The sequence below is a fragment of the Acomys minous genome (genome assembly GCF_964271855.1).
Source record: "Acomys minous genome assembly, chromosome: 6".
NCBI lineage: Eukaryota > Metazoa > Chordata > Mammalia > Rodentia > Muridae > Acomys > Acomys minous.
The window spans coordinates 84,504,872-84,513,675 of NC_140487.1; the positions used below are offsets into that span (position 1 = coordinate 84,504,872).

Consider the following 8,804-nt stretch of genomic DNA (forward strand, 5'->3'; position numbering starts at 1 on the left):
TTTGTTTTTGTTTTTTGTTGTTTTTTTTTTGTTTGTTTGTTTTTTTTAACCAGGACAGTAATAGAGAGATGGATTGCAGAGAGAGAACTCAGCTGAAGATGGAATGGGCCAGAAAACGAGAAGAAGCCAGAAGATTAAAACAGATTGCTGAACTAGTCTGAGGCCAAGCAGAGCAGTTCCAGGCCAAGAGAGAAGCCAGACTTTAAGTAAGTCAGCTGGGAGAAGAGTTTGAGGCAGAACAGCTGAGCTGAACCAGCCAGCCCAGAGCTCAGAAAGAACAAGTAAAGGTGAGCTTATTAAGCAGTAACTCTCAAAGGCTAAAACATTCTAGGCCTACGTTAGATTGTATAGGAGACAGAACCTTCCAGGACTAGGCCTAGGCCACCAGAAGGAGGCAGTAAGCCTTCTAGACAACTATTGAGACAGGAGGAAAAAATTGATTTTTACAGTTGGCATCCAAGAAAAAAAATTTTTATACAGACTGGAAGGTACTATCTTTCATGAACTAAATTCTAAGTAAAACGATAACTTTAGGTTTTAAATTACTCTTTTACCCAAAGCCTATGCTAGCTTTGGCAGCAAACAGAAAGGTGGCAGGAGCTGAGTTCCCCTGAAGTGTGAAGTTCTACCTTCTCTGTACCTTCTCCTTGGTGCCACTTGTCCATCTGGCGCCCTCCGCTGGCCTCATGAGCTTTAGTGGACTTGAAGTGTTTCATCCGCCTAGGGGCTGTCTGGTACAGTAACAATGAAAAAGGTCACTTTGTTCCTTTCTTTGACAGCCTCTTACAATGCAGAACTGAAAACAAAATGTCCACGCACTGGGTCAAGCAGCGCTCAAGAGGTCATTTCCGAGCAGCCTCGCCAGTCTCCTTGCAAGACGCAGTAGAGTGGCTCGAGCCTAGCGCATGGGCCTTCTCTTAGGGCCTACGTCATACTATTGTCCCTAGGGACTGGAGGGAGCTTTTCTTTCTCTCAATTTGTTTTTCACTGGTGCTCTGACCCCAGTGCCTCTGAAAGGCTATCCCATTGTGTGTGGGGGGGGAGTGGGGGGGGCAAAGATGGCGAGGTGGGAGGGGTTCCTCATGTGGATGCGACAGTTTGGTGCTCCAGCCCTAGTTCTCACTGAGAAATGTGGATGGCATTCATGTCGCAGTCCTGTTTGGTTTTGTTTTAAAGTATTTTTTCATTATTGAATCCACCTGATGAGTCCCAGAGAATATTTAACAATGAGAAACTTTCTGGCACACTAAATTAGAGGTAGAGGCCAGGAAATGCTAAAAATTACTGTATAACAAGAAACTTGCTGGGTGGTTGTGGCACATGCTTTTAATTCCGACACTCAGGAGTCAGAGGCCGGCGGGTCTCTGTGAGTTCAAGGCCAGCCTGGTCTACAGAGGGAGTTCCAGGACAGCCAGGGCTGTTACACAAAGAAACCCTGACACAGAAACAAAGAAGAAGACGAAGAAGAAGAGGAGGAGGAGGAGGAAAGTCATAGCTTCTTGAGCTTTCCCAAAATGAACAAGAGGTCAATGCTGCCTTCCACTGTACTCTCAAAACCATGCCTTTGACATTTCCTCATGAGGGATAGAGAGATCACTCTTAAATATTTTCATTCTGCTGTTGTTTTGGATTTTAGTGATTGGGGTAATTTTTCTTGCTTGTTTGTTTGTTTTTTTTTCTTTCTTTCTTTCCTTCTTTCTTTTTTAAAAAATATTTTATTTATTTTATGTATATGAGTGTTCCACTTGCATTACACCTGCAGGCCAGAAGAGGGCACCAGATCTCATTATAGATGGTTGTGAGCCACCATGTGGTTGCTGGGAATTGAACTCAGGACCTCCAAAAGAGCAGCCAGTGCTCTTAACCTCTGCACCATCTCTCCAGCCCTTGTTTTCTTTTTGAGACAAGATCTCTTTATCTTACGATGTATCCAGGATGGCCTGTAACTCACCGCCCTCCTGCCTTAGTACTGAGCCTCCCAAGTACTGGGATTACAGCCGTACGCTCTATGCTTGGACTTCCTTTGGTTTAAAATGTATAATGCATATTTAAAACCTTAAAATTTTTGTTTGGAAAATAGATTTGGAAGGTTCTTATTTTGTCTTCTGGTTTGTATTTGTTTTTGTGAAACTTAGGCCTCTGTCTTTTGATACAGGTAAAAATACACTTGTCCCATGACCCATATTCTCAGGGCATCTCCCAAAATAGGCATGTACCAGTGAAATAATTTTAAAACAAATTACTAACTCTATCCCTTTCAGCAAACCCTTTCTAGCTATCCAGAAAGATGGCTCTTGATTTTTGTTTTCAAGACTGTCCTAGATTCACTTTGTAGACCAGGCTGGCCTCAAACTCACAGTGATCCGCCTGCCTCTGCCTCTCGCTCGAGTGCTGGGATTAAAGGTGTGTGCCACCACGTCCAGCAATTTTCTTGATTTTTCACTTCCTAGTTTCCCTATATCTGATATAAATTCCCTTGATAAACAGGCTTGCAGGGAAAAAATGCTCATATATCATTCTGTTGGATACTTAAAATCTAATAGTAACTTCATAATACACACAGGACAATTGCTAATTGATGTCATTATTGCCCAATGAAATCAACCTGGAAGACAAAGACTGGCTTTTAGATAGGACTATCCACACCTGCCTTGAACAAAGGGTACATTTCTAACTGGTTCTGATTTCCAACACTGGACTGTGTTCTTCAAACTCAAGCTCACAGCTGGGCGTGGTAGCGCACGCCTTTAATCCCAGCACTTGGAAGGCAGAGGCAAGCGGATCACTGTGAGTTCGAGGCCAGCCTGGTTCACAAAGTGAGTCCAGGACAGCCAAGGCTATACAGAGAAACCCTGTCTTGAAAAACCAAACCAAACCAAACCTCAAGCTCACCTTCCACTCTGAGTGCTTGTCACAAGGGTCCTCTGTGTGTGTCTCTTCTTTATTCCTGGTGCCTTATTTGCCTCTTTCTTAACCACTGAAGTCTTTTCTGCATTTTTGAAGGCTGCCTATTTCCCACTAAATCTCTACCCAAAATCTTAAAAAAACAAAAAAACAAAACAAAACAAAACAAAAAAAAAAACAACTCTTGCTCATTTCACAAAATGTAAAATTCATTTTACAAAGTCTAGATTCATCTAGAAAACCCCAGGCTTTTCTCATGAAAGGGTTGCCAAAGTATCAAAGAAAAAGGGAACATGCCATGCCAGCAACTCCAACCATGGATAGCATTTTTTTCAACACTGAGGAAAGAGTGCTTTTTCCTTGCCATCATGAAAGAGGGTAGCATAGACATTTGTTTGTGGATTGACGTTCAAGAGTGGAAGATATCCAATGAGGAGATGTTTCCTCTGGCAGTGGAGAGAATGAGTTGCTTTTATGAATTGGAGAAATGAGTTCCTAGTGGCTAAAAGCACAGTCTGCACCTTGTTTCCTGTTCAATCAATGGGGCATGTTGGTGGAACTAAGCCAAAGCATTTTTATGAATAGCCCTTCACTTTTCCCCATCTGTTAGGAACATTTTCTTTTCAGATATAAATTAAAAATAAATCCCGTACAAAAATGTGTGTGTTTTCACTCTCCTGCTGGGAGCTCAGTGTTATAGCTTTTTTGTCACATGTCTTGGTTGAGTCTGTGTCTGCTAGAATTCTCCTAATAGAGACAGTCTGTAAACAAACGCAACTCGTTCTTGTTGTGTTACAAATATTCCTCAGATTTAAGCCAAGACTTCCAAGATTTCAGCTGTTTGCAATTGGGAAAAGATTGAGATAGGGTCTTCCTATATAGCCCTGGCTAGCCCAGAGCTCACTATGTAGCCCAGGCTGAACTTGACTTCCAAGCAATCCACCTGCCTTAGCTTATAGGCACATACCACCTTGCCTGCTATGTAAAGTTTTTTTTAATTACTATGTTTTCCTTATGGTATAGTTATGATCCTTAATTGAAATCATCTGGGCTGGCAGGGGATATCTCACTCAATCCAAAGAACCTCTGTGAAAAAGTGCTAGGGATGCAGGGTGATCTACAGTTATAATCCCAACGCTGGGAAGGCAGACGCAAGAGGATCCTGAAGTTTGATGGCCAGCCAGGCTAGGCTAAGTGATGAGCTCCAAGCCAAGAGAAACCTTGTCTCAGAAGAGGTAGATAGCATTCCTGAGGATGGTACCCAGGTTGTCTTCATGCCTCAACATGCATGCAAGCACAAGAACGCACATAGAGCACACACAACTCATACACACACACGCACACACATACTCACATCAAAATACTCATCACAAGTTCTCACTTCATGAGAAAAGCCACATGACTTTTGGATAAGTAACTTAGTCTACACTGTTAGAATAAACAGCAAGGTCACTTAAATCCTTGACTAAGAGATGACATTCATCTGAATCTTCAAAAGTTATCGTGAACAATTAAATTTATTGTATTAAGATGACACAGCATTTAAAAGTCATAAGCAAAATCTGTTTTCCTTGAGAGTAGCTACATTTAAACAAAAATTACTATATAGTCTATCTAAAACCAGCAGCAGAATTGTAAGCGTATGGCCTGGGAAAGCAAGGAGAGTTGTAAAGAAGATGCCTCAATATTATTTCTGGATGACTTGCAAAGATGCAATTTTGTATAAACTACTTCATTGCTTCACTGTGAAGTTTAAATCACGAAAATACACAATTGAGCCAAGTGATTTCAGTAATCACTTTATAGATATTGAAATGTTTATTATATATTGAATGGTAATAGAAACCAGTTGGCAGCCTACCATTTCCATTTTCATTTTTTTTTTTTTGGAATTATATCAGCTTTTTCATTCCTTTATATTATTATCTGCTCTTTATGATAAAGGCACTGCATTACACAACCTGTTTGAAATCTCTCTAACAGAGCTACTGGGATAACAGTTCTCCTGACAAGTTCATAAATACATAATGTCAATCTTCAAAGCTTTTCACAATAAACAAATCACAAAAGGTAGAAATATAAGAAGAATCTGTCTGAACAACTGATATTCATCAGTAGCGTAGTAAATGAATAGTGAGTATATATCCCTGAAGTATTTCCAAATGTAGAAAAACACTTTACACAGACCATGTGCTCTCTGTCTCTGCATTTTATCAGCAAGAAAATTGCATATATCAAAGTGTTTACCTTCATTTGTTTAAAATAAAATAGCTTCTCTGATCTTGTAAAGCTACTTAATAGTGAAGAAGCTTCCAGTTCAATACCAGCTTTATTTCTTTAAGTCCTGTTACCAAAGTATATGGTGTCATCAGCAATAGGGCCTTGTCATCAAGTTCCAACGGGTGACCACAGCCTGCTGTGTCCCCCCTGTGCCCAACCTACATCCGTTTGTTTGCTTGGTTGCTTTGGTTTGGTTTGGTTTGGTTTTCTGAGGCAGGGTTTCTCTGTGTAGCCTTGGCTGTCCTGGACTTACTATGTAGACCAGGCTGGCCTCGAACTCACAGAGATCTGCCTGCCTCTGTCTCCCGAGTGCTGGGATTAAAGTCGTATGCCACCACTGCCCAGATCCCAACCTACATCTTAAGGGCAGGTATCCCATACTTTTTTTCAAACATCTTTAGTGTTAGTTATCCCTCTCCTCGCTCTCTCCTCTTCCCTACCAAACTGCTTAAGAAAATCCATGAACAGTCTTATCTAGCCGTCTGGATGCTACAATAGCAACGAAATATTCTCATGGCTGCAATAGTAGCACAACTGTCATGGAGGTAACCAAATACTTTCTGATTGAATTTAAGGCCATCACCACAGGAGGAAACTAGTGCCTGGTACTGTGAATCTAGCTAAGATGGATCGGAAGATTTGGAAGACCGTGGTATTACTTTGCTAGACAGACATCAAACTCATTTGTAAATATGTATCTCTTCACTCGTAGATTAATGCAGCTCTCAGTCTTCATCAGAGAACTTTTGTTGAATATTTATTAATACTAAAGTCTCTGCTAACCCGGCTATCCCCCCTATAATTGAGACAGAGATATATAGATTTAAAAAAAAAACATATTTAGCACAATAACTAGGCAGATATAATTTAAGCTAATTTTTTGTGCTAGTCTGGCTGCCTCCCGTCAGCATTCCCCAAGTTATTTGCCAATCCTGTCTGGGCTGAATCTGATCCATCAGGCCTCAACCTCCATCTTTTTCTCCTTTCTCTTTTCTCCTCTGGGCCTCGTGATCCCTACCTGAGACACACACACACACACACACCCCTGACAGCCCTGGAACCGATACTTTGCCTACTTTTATTCTGTCCAGTAACTGACTATCAGCAACTTTATTAACCAACCAGAGATAATTGGGAAACAAAGTTTACAAAACATCATTTAGGGTACGTGAGATTATGCTCCTCTGGACTGCAACCAGATCTTGGAGGCCAGGAGTCAGCATTTGTATACACAGCACCAGACCAACCCTCAACAGAGAAGCATGGTAATTAACACAAAGGCTTACAACAGGTCAAAGTACAGAGGACAAGTGTCTGTGGGCTGCTCAGCCAATGAGACATCAATGTCACACCCACTCTGAGAACATTAGCAAATAGGGAAGCAGAAAGACTTTAAGAGTCAGAGATCAGAGAAAACTGAGGCGAAACAGCATCTTCTGGACATGCTAGGACTATCACACTCATGCACTTATAGCAAAAGACCTCCCCAAGATCAAGCCGTTCATGGCTCGGTCTTAAAGAGGAGAGGGACACAAGAGTAACAGCTGATAGCTGCCTCTGAGAGGGAGACTCAATTTTCTTTAGGAATGTGATCTCTGGTAGATTGATCATGCCCCAGTGGATGGTACATACATACATACATACATACATACATACATACATACATACTCAGTATATGTTACATATATATGTACTCAGCAAGTTATATAATAAATTAAAAGTGGTTTAAAAAAATTTCAAAACCATGAAGTTTAAAGGGGACGATAGGAGGGGGATTTGGGAGGCAGTAGAGGTAGGGAGTCAGGGAGGTTATAATCACAATATTATATGTATAAAATCACAAAATAACTGAGGGAGGCAAAAGAATGAAACGTATAAAGAAAATGGTAACTAAGTTAGCTTTCCTGTGTTACAGATTGTAAACATATTTTAAGTAAAATATTAATAATTATCACTAAAACATAGCACCATGTTTTGCACTAGCTATTCACGAGCTTATTGAACTGTTTAACAAGCAAGCACTGAGTGCCTCATCTGTGCCAGAGACTATCCTAGGTTCCAAGTAGATACTGATAAAAGAAAATACCTCTGTCTTTAAAAATAAATAACCAGAGGGGCTGGAGAGATGGCTCAGAGATTAAGAGCACTGTCGATTCTTCCAAAGGTCTTACGTTCAATTCCCAGCAACCACATGTTGGCTCACAAACATCTATAATAAGACTTGGTGCGCTCTTCTGGCGGGCAGAATACTGAACAAAGAGTAAATAAATAAATCTTTTTAAAAAATAGTAAATAAATAAACTAGAAAGAATAATAACAAATTACATGGTAGGAGTTAGCCAAGCAATGAAAGAAGACTCCCAAAAGATGAATATGCTTTTATTTTATGCTTTGTTAGGTATAAAATTAATGCATTCCATTTCTTTCGCTAAACTTCCAGTATGGTTGCCAAATTGTCATTTCCTTTATATGTTAATAAAGACTTTTTAAATTTTTTTCTTTTATATATATATATATATTTTTTTTTTTTTTCAAGGCGGAACAGACTTTATTAGTCCTCTTCGGTCACCTCTGGTAAAGCTTAGGAAGTGTTCTCTGGCACTCCCTGGTTATTTTGTTTTTTGGCAGCAGCTGCAACAGCTTTTAACACCCTTCTGTGCTGCTTTAGCTTTTGCATCTCCTGGAAAACCCGAAAGCACAGAGCCTTCTTGGCCGGGAAGCGGCGGTGGACCTTTTGGAAATGCAGAGGAGGTAAGGTATATTCCACGCCCAGTTCCCGGCTCGTCTTTTCAAAGACATCATAGTTGGTCTGACGGAGGATTCTGAGCATCGTTTTCCTCCGGTCAATGCTCATAAGTAGATGGCGTTTGTGATCTTTGTCCTTTCGATGTTTTGGCGTATGTTTTTCATAATTGCGGATGCTGACAGCGTTTCCACAATCTTGTTCATCAGCTGTTCTTGCTTGACTTTTTAGTTTCTCTTTCTTGTTGACCATTTCCAAAGACAAGATTCTTTTCATATCACCAACCTTCTCCGTGTTGGGGGATGATGTTCTTGTATTCTTTGATGAATATGGAAGGGGGTGGCGCATCATCTCGGCTGGGCTGGTTTCTGGCTGGCATATGCACGGGCCATGTGCAGGATGGATACACGGAGGCTGGGGTTTGTGCCACTATCTGGGCTCAGCTCTCGCCGTGCAGCCCGCAGCATGGTTGGCTCCTGTCCCCACAGGACCGCCCTGCCTCAGTCCCCTCCGCAGTGGCTCCAGGTTACTCCAAATTTATATATAAATTATATATTTATTATATATTATATTATATATGTTATACTTATATATAATAAAAAATTATATTTTTATTATTTTATTATTCTTGTTAGCTTGGAATCTTTTTTTTTTTCCGCTACTATTTAGTCTCCTAACCTTTTCCCCACAGCATTTGAGAAATATATTACCACATTAAAGAAAGGCTTGTCTTTGGCCAATGGAATGCCAATGGAACTTTATACGGATTTTAATATGTGTCCTTGATTTGACTTGACCTACAACCACAGACCTTTGCCCAAAGGAGAGTTTTCTCCAGCCATCTCTTCGTCTGTCTGTTCTGCTATGCCCACCACAC

The 8,804-nt window shown here is 40.7% G+C and overlaps 1 pseudogene across 1 annotated transcript; it reads right to left on the bottom strand.

Moving 5' to 3' along the window:
- Positions 1-7,735: 7,735 nt before the first annotated feature.
- LOC311599681 (small ribosomal subunit protein uS15m-like) lies at positions 7,736-8,394 on the bottom strand (annotated as a pseudogene). Its single transcript has one exon. The product of its transcript is annotated as a small ribosomal subunit protein uS15m-like (transcript).
- Positions 8,395-8,804: the final 410 nt, after the last annotated feature.